Source organism: Protopterus annectens, chromosome 8.part0 (genome assembly GCF_019279795.1).
Source record: "Protopterus annectens isolate FY-2018-M chromosome 8.part0, PAN1.0, whole genome shotgun sequence".
Taxonomy (NCBI): domain Eukaryota; kingdom Metazoa; phylum Chordata; order Ceratodontiformes; family Protopteridae; genus Protopterus; species Protopterus annectens.
The window spans coordinates 694,890,794-694,904,377 of NC_056741.1; the positions used below are offsets into that span (position 1 = coordinate 694,890,794).

At 37.6% G+C, this 13,584-nt stretch overlaps 1 protein-coding gene across 1 annotated transcript in view; it reads left to right on the forward strand.

The window, feature by feature from the left end:
* Positions 1-13,584, forward strand: part of SLC50A1 (solute carrier family 50 member 1) — a 716,724-nt gene that overhangs the window by 76,089 nt on the left and 627,051 nt on the right. The gene's annotated exons all lie outside the window — the stretch shown is intronic.

Here is a 13,584-nt window from a genome sequence, read left to right on the forward strand (position 1 = left end):
ATAATCTGACGAAAGCGCTAAGTTTTTATTAAGTCTGGTTTTCTGTGTCTTGGTGTTGCTTCGCTCATTTGTTCCCTAAGTGTGGTTCTTGGTTTGTGAAGATGTCTACAGTTGTTCCTGGTATGGCATTTACCCAATATCTGGCACAGTTTTACCTGTTTTCCTGACGAACAAAACCTTAATTGTAAATATGCACATAGTGTAGATAGCTTCAAATCCCATCACCACTTTTCTCCTTCTCTTCATACATTCCCTTCTCATTTTTTTGATTTTTTTTTTCACATAACACTTATTGACCATTAGAAAGTACAGTGCCTTAACTTGTCCCCACTCTTAACTTTATATTGTAATATTACATCTTTCAGTTTTTCTTTCAACTTCTATCAGTATGTTCTATGAAGTAAGCTCTGTCTTCATTTGCTTATAAAGTGATATATTAAGTCGTCCTGTTACAAAAAAAAAGTAAATTATTACAGGGGAACGTCACTTGCTGTGCTATATATTTACCTATATAAAATGCTGACTGAATGGTGAGTACTTTAAACATATCTGTTATATGGTTTCTAAACTGTATTAAGCACCTTGTACTTTTTTGTTAATGTGTTTGTGCTAAGTTGCATGAATTGAACACAAATGGTACCACAAACTGCTACAAAACAAGTCAAGACAGGAATAATCAGCACCTCAGACTCTTCAGCTCTTTATTAAAATAAAAATAAAACCAATAGTAATGCCAACAAGTGAAGTTAAATGCTTTTCGTCTAGTTAAATAACTGGACTTCTTCAGACAACTAACAGCCGATGCAAAGTTACTTAAATACACTCCCCCCCCCCTTCCTTTTCCTGTCAACTTAATTGCTTAATGAGTATCAATTAGCCTTAGTAAATGGCTCTGTTTGCTAAGAGACATCAGCTTAACGGTCAGTACTGCTTACAGCCTTAGTGCAATAGATGTACAGCATACAAGCCTAGTACTATGAAAAACATTTTAAAAATACATAATGAATTTGATTAACACAAGGCTCTATTCTTTACAAATAAGTAAGTAAAACTCAGCCTTTACATTTCCCTCTAAATTGTTAACCACACTAACCTATAGTAATCATTAACCATAAATATTATAAGCTACCTATTCAAGTTTTTAAGTTTTAAATGGCACTGCATCGAACAACAGTCATTGATGCTGGGGTAGTGGCAAGCATCCAACTGGAATCTGCAACATTAATTCCCTTTTCCTCTTACAATAGGGATCTTGGTCCACCCCTTTAAATCTTTTGGAATATGGTCAATGACTCTAAAGGTGAAACTATGGGTAGGGTTCACTTTGATGTGACTAGCTAGGGCATTATTGTAATACATATACCCGCTCTCGTAAGCTACCAGTAGGCCGACATAAAAAGCAGGACATAATTGGCATTGAGCTAAATGTATAACCTAGGTAGAATTACAATTGAATCTACCTGAGATGATGGTATAACAATGATCCCTAATGGAAAATGTGTAGCCTATATCCATGAATTTGCAGTAATTGCAAAATTCACACTTGGTCATACCTGGGTTCCTTGTAGCTCTAATATTACTTCCTTCCAAAAGATTTTTAAAATTCTTAACCTTCTTAAAAGTGAAAGGGGGTAGAACCCTAATAGTGTACGCAGTTCAAAATTGTTATTTAACAGATTCCAGTTTTTCTTTATTATAGTAATGATCCGTCCACTTTCTGGGCTGAATGTTAAAATAAAAGAAACAGGAGACTTGTTTGTGACATGATTGATATCAGTATTGTTGTTATGATATGGAAGGGCTTTCTCCTGCAGGAATGGGATGTAGACCCCGTTAGACCTCTTCTGTGTGATCTCTATCGCAATTTCATCAATGAGGTCTCTCGGGTACCCCCTTGAAAGGAACATGTTGGCTGTTTTGTCACATTCCTTTAAAAAATCAGTATCAATTGTGACCATCTTCGCAACATGAGCTAACTGGCCTTTAATTACTGATTTTTTTTTATGGTGAAAGGGGTGTGAGCTACTAAAATGTAAATATGTGTTTGAGAAAGTGTCCTTCCTATAAATTCTAGCAGCTAATCTCTTGTGAGTTTGATCTTTAAAGAGTTCAATATCCAGATAGGTTATTGTTCGTTTATGGAAAGTGTAAGTGAATTTCAAAAACTCAAATACTCGTAACTTCATCCAAACTGCCCTTATGGATGACATGTCATCCAAAAAATGTGTGTAGAAAAATAGCCTATCCATAAGCTGTCTTTGTGAGAAAATGTACTCCCTTTCCCAGTAGGCCATAACTGTGTTGGCAAAGCTGGCCCCACATGGGGACCCCATTGCCACCCCAGTTTTCTGCAAGTAAAGTTGGTTGTCAAACAGAAAGTAATTGTTTGTTAGTACAGTGTCAATCAAGGTGCTGATTAATTTAGTCTCTGATACATGGGCCCCTTTGGCACTAAGGAACTGAAGAACATATTTGATTCCTTCCTCTTGAGGGATTGACTTATAGAGGTCTCTTAACATCTATAGCTAGGAAACTGAATCCTTCTTGGCAAGGAAGTTCATTTAATTTTGATAGAAAAGAGCAAGAATCTTTACAAATTTTTTGTTTGCCACTTAGATGTTTTTTCAAAATGTTATCCACTACCTTAGCTATGGGGTAGGTTATAGTTTGACAGGCGTCAACTAATGGTGTCATGGGTGGATCTGTTGACTATTTATGAATTTTGGGTACACCAAACAAAATTGGTGTTCTAGGAGCTAGCATAGTTAAATAATTCAACAAAGGCATATCTATAAGCTGTTCAATGAATAAGTCATTCAGATATTCCCTAATTTTCCTGTAGGTTACATTGAATTCATTCAAGCTAAATGGGATGTAGATGGCAGTGTCCAATAGACTGATTATCTTTTGGGTATACCAATCCTTCCCCATGATTACTAATCCTACCCCTTTATCAGGTTTTAAGGTTCTAACTGGTAGTTGACAAAAATCTTTAAAGCCTGCCCAGTCATCCAGCCCTGCATTCCCCGAGAAGTACTGTTTATCTGTTAATAAATTCCTAAAATCAGTTTCGCATATTTTCTCGAACGTTGCTATAGGTGGTTTAATGGGTTGACAGTGCTAGGAATATAGTACTCGGATGTAATTTTCTGTTCAGCTTTGAAAAGTACCTTCAAGTTAAGTTTTCTAATGTACTGCTTAAATTCCATGATTGTTTGTACCATGTTAACTGGCTTAGTAGGTACAGATGATAAACCCTTTGCTAATAGTTCTACTACATTAGGTTTAATTTGAAATGCGAAAAGTTATATGTACTAAAATCCCCTCTGTTATTAGTGATGATTGTAAGTGGGGGGGGGGGGGGGGGCTATTTGTCTATGCGCATCAACATTAAGTTCCACTTCCACATATATATATATCTGTCTCCGTAGTTCTCTTTTGAAAGTTCATGTCTTTTGACACATTAGGAACTATTAATTCAGACCCTGTAGTTTCATTGTTCAGAAAACTAGAAAAAGTCGAACCCAACACTTCTAAATGAGTTTTATTAAAGTCATTGGTAACAAGCCCATCGCCTTTTACAAACCTGTACACATCCTGTGTGTTGGCTTCAGTAGTAGTGTTCAAAGTATTATTAAAATAACAAAAATAAAACCAATAGTAATACCAACAAGTGAAGTTGAGCGCTTTTTCATCTAGTTAAATAACTAGACTTCTTCAGACAACTAACAGCCTATGCAAAGTTACTTAAATACACTCCCCCCTTCCTTTTCCTGTTAACTTAATTGCTTAATGAGTATCAATTAGCTCTAGTAAATGGCTCTGTGGTTGCTAAGTTACATCAGCTTAACAGTCAATACTGCTTACAGCCTTAGTGCAATAGATGTACAGCATACAAACATAGTACTATGAAAAAAGTTTTATAATAATAAATTTGATTAACACAAGACTGTATTCTTGGTTCTATTGGTTTTATTTTTGTTATTTTAATAAAGAGCTGAAGAGTCTGAGGTGCTGTTTTATTCCTGTCTTGACTTGTTTTGCAGCAGTTTGTGGTGCTGTTTGTGCTCAACACTTGGTTCATGGCTAGTGGGAATAGCACCGACTCCCAGGATTTATTTAACCCCCAGGACAGTCAGCAAGAGTCTGGAAACCTTTCTAATCTGATAGCGATTCTTGCACAGTGTTTGGACACCTTATCTGAAAGGCTGGAAGCTGTTCTACCTCTATCCACGCCAGTGATTCTTTCTAACAACCAAGACTTCATGGCTGCTACCTCTCAAGTAAGAGAAAAGAGCATGAGCATTCCCCCTGCTCAGCCTTCTGACCATCATGTTATCTACCAAAAAGTATATAATTATCAAGACAACGAGTGTACTGAACGGATTGAACATTTTGATGTGCTTAGATGGCTAAATAATGCTCCTACTTTTAATAAAGTCAGTGTGTTGTCTTTCGGCTTTTCCCAGTTGGGGGTCACTACAGCGGAGCTCCGGTCCGCTAATGATTGGTAGTTGATTTTTACGTGCCAAGTTACCAGCCCTGATACACAACTTTCAACGAAGGTACGCCCATTCACGCATGTCTCCACACAGAAGACGCTCTAGCTGAGAATCCAACCAGACAGCGTGTTACTGTGAGGTGACAACGCTACTGCAGCACCACCACCGCGGGTATACTTTAAGTCAATAACAACGATAATAGTGACAATGAAAGACTGTCTACTGAAGTAAACGCTACTATTGTATCTGACTTAAAAACTTTAGACTCTAAACTTTTTAAAATAAAAGAACTACAATTGGAATTTTGATTAATGCCTTAGGGAAAAAGTTGTCTCAAAAGGCTTGAGACCTTGGCAATATCCAACAGGTCTGGTTCCAGGTTCTGCATTTCACAATGACCTTTCGGATCTGTTTAACAAGCACGGATCAGAACTTATGCAACTTATCAATAAACACTATCTTAAATTCAGTAGACTCTTTGAATAATGAAATTATGATTATCAATACACGCATCTATGAGTTCCCTGAATTTATCCAGTACAAATACGATTATTCTAGATGTTTTGAGAGTATAGACAAACACACAAAGAAGTTGAGATTAACTAAAATCAAGAGATTGCAACGTGACATCAAAGCATACGCTAATGATACAGCCTACCCTGTTCCTCCACCTTCTCAAGGCCAAAATGGTGCTTCCCAGTTGACTGCACTACTAATGAGACCAATGACAGCTGGATCAAGTTTTAACAAACTCAACGAAAAGAACAGCAGGGTAATCATCTAGATCAACTAGATGACTTCACTGTAATGGAATTGTACCATGACGAGCAGGATTTTTTTTACAGGAAGGTACCTGCCAACAGCAAACGATGGAAGACGAGGTTCGGAAAAGAAAAATTTCACAACAGAGGAAAGGCAACAGGAGGAAGAGGTAACCACCTCTATGTGTTTGAGGGTACCGGAAGCTAGTGTTAATATTTCCGGTACTATAACTGCAACACATTCAAATGTTTTTACTGATTCTTTTAGTTTCTCACCTTTCGTTTTGGCGATTAGCATTTAATTTCCTCATGCATACCCACTGTTCAGAATTGAAACTGCTACAAATTGTTTTAGTAATGACACTGCTTCTCTTCATAATAAACTAGGTGAACTAAAGACTTGAACATTACCTTTATCTTTAAATGCTCCCAATAACATGTTGTATGAGTCATTTCAAGTTGGTGAGCCTAACACATTGCATATTGAGACTTTAGTAATTATGGACACTTCTGGCACTGAACATTCTAGGGACATGTTTGATACTTTCAACTGTATGATCACCTAATGTTATTAACAGCATGGTACCTAGTGGTAAACTATAAAAATACAGGCAGATAGCCGATGTCATTAATGGTGTTGGGTCTAGTTGTAAATTATAATACCAGTGCTGTACCCTCTTCTACTTTGAACACTACTACTGAAGCCAACACACAGGATGTGTCCAGATTTGTAAAAGCCAATGGGCTTGTTAGTAATGACTTTAATAACAGTAATTTAGAGTGTTTGATTGATTCTAGTCTGACTATCTTGCCACTGCCTGATATTAAAACTCATTTAGAAGTGTTGGGTTCAGCTTTTTCTAGTTTTCTGAACAATGAAACTACAGGGTCTGAATTAATAGTTCTTAATGTGTCAACAGACATGAACTTTCAAGAGAGAACTATGGAGACAGATATATATGTGGAAGTGGAACTTAATGTTGATGTGCATAGACAAATAGCCCCCTGCTTACAGTCATCACTAATAAAAGAGGGGATTTTAGTATATATAACTTTTCTGCACTTTAAATTAAATCTAATGTAGTAGAACTGTTAGCGAAGGGTTTATCATTTGTACCTACTAAACCAGTTAACATGGTACAAACAGTCATGGATTTTAAGCAGTACATTAGAAAACTTAACTTGCAGGTACTTTTCAAAGCTGAACAGAAAATTACATCAGAGTACTATATTCCTAGCACTTTCACCCCATTAAACCACCCACTTATAGCAACGTTCGATAAAATATGTGAAATTGACTTTAGAAATTTATTAACAGAAAAACAGTACTTCACAAGGAATGTAGAGTGGGATGACTGGGTAGCCTTTAATGATTTTTGTCAACTACCAGTTAGAACCTTAAAATCTGATAAATGGGGGAGGATTAGTAATCCTGGGGAAGGATTGGTATATCCAAAAGATGATCAATCTTTTGGACACTTGACACCTACATCCCAGTTAGCTTGAATGAATTCAATGTGACCTACAGGAAAATTAAGGAATATCTGAATGACTTATTCATTGAATAGCTTATAGATATGCCTTTGATGAATTATTAAACATTGCTAGCTCCTAGGACACCAATTTTGTTTGGTGTACCCAAAATTCATAAATCATTAACAGATCCACCCATGAAATCATTATTTGAAGCCTATGAAACTATAACCTACCCTGTAGCTAAGGTAGTGGATAACATTTTGAAAAAACATCTAAGTGACGAAGAACAAATTTGTAAAGATTCTTGGTCTTTTCTATCCAAATTAAATGAACTTCCTTACCAAGAAGAATTGCATTAAATAACTATAGACGTTGGAGTCCTCTATATGTCAATCCCTCAAGAGGAAGGAATCGAATATGCTCTTCTGTTCCTTAGTGCCAAAGGGGCCTGTGTATCGGAGACCAAATTAGTCAGCAGCTTGTTGGACATTGTACTAACAAACAGTTACTTTCTGTTTGACAACCAACTTTACTTGCAGAAAATTGGGGTGGCAATGGGGTCCCCATGTGGGGCCAGCTTTGCCAACACAGTTATGGCCTATTGGGAAAGGGAGTACATTTTCTCACAGACACCTTATGGATAGGTTATTTTTCTACACACGTTTTTTGGATGACATTTTTGTCATTCATAAGGGCAGTTTGGATAAAGTTGCGCAGTTCATTGCGTACTTAAATCAAACAACTGAGTTTTTGAAATTCACTTAGGTTAGAAACCGTAACCTATCTGGATATTGAACTCTTTAAAGATCAAACTCACGAGATTAGCTGCTAGAATTTATAGGAAGGGCACCTTCTCAAGCACATATTTACATTTTAGAAGCTCACACCCCTTTCACCATAAAAAAATCAGTAATTAAAAGCCAATTGGTTCGGGCTGTGAGGATGGTCACAGTTGATACTGAATTTTTAAAGGAATGTGACAAAATAGCCGACCTGTTCCTTTCTAGGGGGTACCGGAGAGACCTCACTGATGAAATCGTGATGGAGATCACACAGAAGAGGTCTAACATCCCATTTCTGCAGGAGAAAGCCCTTCCATATCATAATAACAATACTGATGTTACAAACAAGTCTCCTGTTTCTTTTATTTTAACATTCAGCCCAGAAAGTGGACGGATCATTACTATAATAAAGAAAAATTGGAATCTGTTAAGTAACAATTTTGAACTGCGTACACTACTAGGGCTCTACCCCTGCTTCACTTTTAAGGAGGGTAAGAACTTGAAAAATCTTTTGGAAGGAAGTAATATTAGAGCTACAAGAAACCCAGGTATGACTAAGTGTGAATCTTGCAAGTATATATAAATTCATGGACATGAGTACACATTTTCCATTAGGGATCATTGTTATAGCATCATCTCGGGTAGATTCAATTGTAATTTTACCAATGTTATATATTTAGCTCAGTGTCAATTATATTCTGCTTTTTACATCGGGAAAACCAACCATATATTGAGGGCGGGTATATGAGCATCTATTATATTAGTAAAGAAATAATTGAAAATGCCCTAGCTAGTCACATCAAAGCGAACCCTACCCATAGTTTCACCTTTAGAGTCATTGACCATATTCAATATTAAGGGGTGGACCAAGATCCCTATTGTTAGAGAAAAGGGAGTTAATGTAGCAGATCCGGTCGGATGCTTGCCAGTACCCCAGCATCGATGACTGTTCGATACAGTGCCTTTTAAAACTTAAAAACTTGAATAGGTAGTTTATAATTACTATAGGTTAGTGTGGTTAACAATTTAGAGGGAAATATAAAGGCTGAGTTTTACTTACTTATTTGTAAAGAATAGAGTCTTGTGTTAATCAAATTTTATTATGTACTTTTAAAATGGTTTTCATAGTACTATGTTTGTATGCTGTACATCTATTGCACTAAGGCTGTAAGCAGTATTGACTGTTAAGCTGATGTATCTTGGCAAACATAGAACCATTTAGTAAGGCTAATTGATACTCCTTAAGCAATTAAGTTGACAGGAAAAGGAAGGGGGTGTGTATTTAAGTAGCTTTGCATCTGATGTTAGTTGTCTGAAGAAGTCTAGTTATTTAACTAGATGAAAAGCGCTTAACTTCACTTGCTGGTATTACTATCGGTTTTATTTTTGTTATTTTAATAAAGAGCCGAAGAGTCTGAGTTCCTGTTTATTCCTGTCTTCACTTGTTTTGCATGAATTATTGGCAGGTATCTGTAATTCCATTATATGATCTGATTAATATACAGTGATTACCTAGATATATCTTGCACACACAGAAGTTTCTTGCACTGTTTTGTTTTTGGACCAACTATACTTGTTTAGTGGGTTGTTTGAGACTTCAGGGATACCACGGAGATTACTTGTAATTTTATATCTTGCATGTTTTCTGCCTTGATTGTGGAGCTTTTCTCGTGGGTCTCGAGTGAAAATGTACAGTTACCCATTTCTGCAACTCTGTAATCAAAACATAAGTAAAATAAAAATCACAAGATGCATTTCAGAGTACGCTGGTTGACTGCTTGCTTGAAACTGTATATGTATGTTCCAGTTTCATTTTGCAAGGGATCCCTTGCATGCCAGGCATAGATCGCCTCTCAGTAATCTGTAGGAGTATAAAGATATGGCTTTAAGATGATCCATATAAGACAATGTATTTATGCCCTGGATCCTTCTGGTAAAGAGACTTTCTGAACATTCCAGTTGTTGTTTATGTCTGGTCAGGAACATGCGGAAGGGAACATTCTAATTGATGGGTTTTGATAAGGGCTGAATAAAGTGGCACTGCGAGTTCTTTGGACGTGGATGCCATGCCCTTACTTAAAATTTGGGTGACATAGAATGATTTTCATACTACCTTGGCCGCATGTTGGTGAATGGCCAAATTATTTTGCACAAATGTTCCAAGATCCCCGAGTACTGGGTTAACTCTTAGGGGTGTCATATTGATGAATTAGCCTGGGTGGCAGTCTTTCCTAAAGACAGTCTAATGCATTTCTTGGCATTGAGTTTTAATCTGTGACTTTGGCACCAGTTATTTGTCTTTATTCGACCCTTTTGTAAGATGTTTGTGTATTGGGGAGATTTTATGCTAGCTTCCAGTTTGCAGTCATCTGCATACTTGGTCAGCCGACCCTTGAAATTAGCCTTTATCTCTGAGAAATAGATGCAAAATAGGAGCAGTCCCAGCATGCAACCCTGAGGTACCTTGCTGGTGATAGGTCTCTTTGTGAAGGTCGTATCACCAGTCCTGACTTCTTGGGTACTGTCTGTGAACCAGCTGGCAATCCAGAGAATTATGTAGGGGTTTATGCCCGATATGGTGAGTTTGTCAACTCTGCCTGATTGGAGTATTATGGCTTACTCTGGTACAGGTCGGCAGTATGCACAGTTTTTCCCCTCCTCCATTGCCTTGGTGAACTTCTCAAAGAATTCTATCAGGTGTAGCAGGCATGATCTTCCCTCGGCAAGGCCAAACTGGACTGGGTCCAGTGTCTGAAGGTAGCCTATTGTCTGTTTTTTCATTTACACAATAATTTGCTCCATGGCTTTGCCTTCGGTTAGGAAATGGAAGAGATATACACATCTAAAGTAATTGCCTTAAGGGCAGATGCAGAAAAAATCTGGACAGAAATTTTAGAAAGAAAATTTGAATTCCTATTTTTTATAAAATGTTCTGAGAATTATTCATATTTTCATGGTGTTCTGAGAATTATTCATATTTTCATGAGTTATAATCATTTTGAATTCAAAGGCTTGAGCAGTAAATAACCCTAATAAGGTATTTAAAGAGTGATAACAGAGTGCAAACATTTAGAGGTTTTGAGTAGGGGCATACATTTAAGAAATCATTTTCTGATTCTGTTCGCATTTTTGATTTCGGTCTAAGGTGTTTACTTGGCTTGTCATGAAAACCATCTGTCGGTTGTATGATATGGTCCCTGAATTTGTGATAATGCAGGTTTCCAAAACTTATTTTAAAAATCTAACTTCAAAGTACTTGTCATGATCTGTGTGGATCCTTTGAGCAACAGGATAGTAAGTGGCTATATTTTTGAGCTTTTAGTGTGTGTGCACTTAATCTGCGGTGGTGGTGCTGCGGTAGCGTTGTCGCCTCACAGCAAGACTTTGTCCAGTTCGATTCTCAGCCAGAGCGTCTTCTGTGGAGACGTGCGTGAATGGGCGTACCTTCGTTGAAGGTTGTGCATTAGGGCCGGCAACTCAGCACGTAAAAATCAACTGCCAATTATTAGTGGACCGGAGTTCCGCTGTGGCGACCCCTAACCGGGAAAAGCCGAAAGACACAACAACAAGTGTGTGTGCACTTACTAGGCTGCTGTTCTGTGAAAATCTTAAGCCTATCTTTACAATCCCATGATAGTTTTTTAGCCCTTGTATTTTAAGTATGAATAACCCAGAGGAGGGCAGAAAGGATATGTTGGGATGTTTTACTTAGCTTGGCAGTGGTGGGATCCAAACCCATGCCTCCAGGGAGACTGATGTCTTAATCCAGCACCTTAGACTGCTCAGCCACACTCCTATCCATGAGGGAATATGGGTGGTAAACTGGGGATGAATTTGCAGTTGCCATCCATTTGTCCAAAGTATGTTTAAATAGAGTAAGGAAAGTACTTTGCTTTATGTGGAGTATAAAACTGTTCCATACAAGGGGGTATTCTGTGTGTCCAACATGTCCTTTTTATGTTGCAAAAGGGACTGCGATCCTTGAGATGGCGGTTCACACAGCCATTAGACTTGCAAATCTGTAATAGGTTTGACAGGGTAGGGTCTATTGAGGCTCTGTACGTGAGGTTGAGGCTACCTCTTTGAATTCTGTAAGCTACCAAGAATGGAGACATGGTTTTGAGATGATCTGCGTAGTTTTTATGAACTAGGCTTGTGATTTGTTTTAAGGAGAAAGTGTTGTGGTCGTCCAGCTGTCCAAGTGTTTGTTTGAACAGGTACATCTCAAAGGGGGCATTATATTCAATGGTCAGCTTAATGAGAGCCAAGTACAGTGGATTGATTATATCTCTGGATGCAATAACTTTAGATATAAGCTGTGCAATAAAAGTAAGACTTCTTTATGATAGTGAATACATGATGATCAAAGGACGGCTAGCTGCCTCCATACTATGGGATCAACACTTGGGGGGGCTTTTATCCCTGTAGCTAGTTAAAGGGAAGTCATGTTTTCCAAAAGATGCTATTATACATTTCTTTGCATTTAGTTTGTCAGTGGTTTTGACAATGGCTGTTTGTATGGGGAAAGGCCCTCTTTGGAGGAGCATTTTGCCGTCTGGGGAATTTATCAGTAGCTCTGTCTTGAATATGTGGATCTGTATTGTGTTACCTCTTGAATACTTGTATCGGTTATTCAAGACTAGAAGGCAGTAAAGTCAGTCAACATTCGTTATTGTACCAATGTTTTTCACATTGCCCAAAATATGGCATTTATTGGGTACCATTTTTATTTAAACAAGCTATGTATTTGATGGGAAGTTTTTGTGTGTATACGGGATCCATTGTTTTAACTTCACAGCTCAAGCAAGGGTTACATCATTTTAGAGAATATTTTTCAACTAAAATCTCAGAATGTTTGCTTCATTTTTTATACAGGACATACCAGTCCATATTGAGACCTTCAAAATTAGCCAGTGTTTTTAGCTTAATGTTAAGGCATATTTCATAACATTTTATTTATTTTTTTAACCTCGAGAGAGATTTTATGTCCTTGCTTCTGTTATTTTTCAGTTTTGCGTCATACTGTTTTAAAACATTATAAGTACTTTGTAATAGAGTGCCAAGAGCATTAAGCCCCAGGAGACGCAGTGACATTTTCAGTATTTGTATTCCTGTGCTAGCTGTTGCCATAGACGCACATGGGTGTGTATCCTCTGAGTGGTTTGTGTCAGTAGTTATTTGTTAAAAGATGGGTCGCTATAAACCCAGCTACTGACAAGTGTTACTCTGGAGAACCTGAGCTGTAAAGAGAATGGATGTACTGTATATCAGAATATTTATAAAAGAGGGATCAAAAATGGTTGCATTGTAAGGGGTGGCAAGCTTGGAAGGAGTACATTCTGGGGACTTTTCTGTGTCAGTGGGCAATGCTAAATTTGAATCCACTTTGTCGAAAGCAGTCATTGTCCTGGTACCAGTTAAAAGTTTAAGGTATAATGGAAACCATGACTGAAGTTTTGCAATACTAGAATGTACACTGAAGAGCTAAAATATCGAAATGAATACAAGTAGTGGAGAACAATATATTTTATTCGGAAACCGTGACGACTGCTAAAATGTACGGAAAGAACAAGGTGCAGAGATGCTGTCATTTTCCCATTGGAGAGTTGCAGAGTCTGTTTCTTTTTTTGTAGGAGTTATATTTGTGCTTGTTTGTAACACAAGGGAGGAAAAGATAGACAAGGAAGTTCTTGGAGCCACTTAAAAGGTGCACTAGTGCTGTTGTAAGGGTTTGCCTACCATTTGTGGAATTAAACCTTTGTGTTTTAGGAATAATAATGTAGGCAGCATGATTGAAGTGGTCATCTAGAAATGTGCGGGGGAAGGGGGGTGAGAAAATGAGTACCTTGATGACCTCCCCTGGGTAATAATATTAATGGAGCTGTCTTGCAATGATGAGAATAGAAGCATGCTGGATGTGCTGGTGGTATCAACAGCATGCTGAGAACATTTACAAATACTGTGCTAATGGCTTCTTTCCTCTATTCTTTTAAGGCATCTGTACATACCTAGATTTGATTCTGTTCTAAACTGAGTATTACTGATCATTTCCCACCTCTGCTG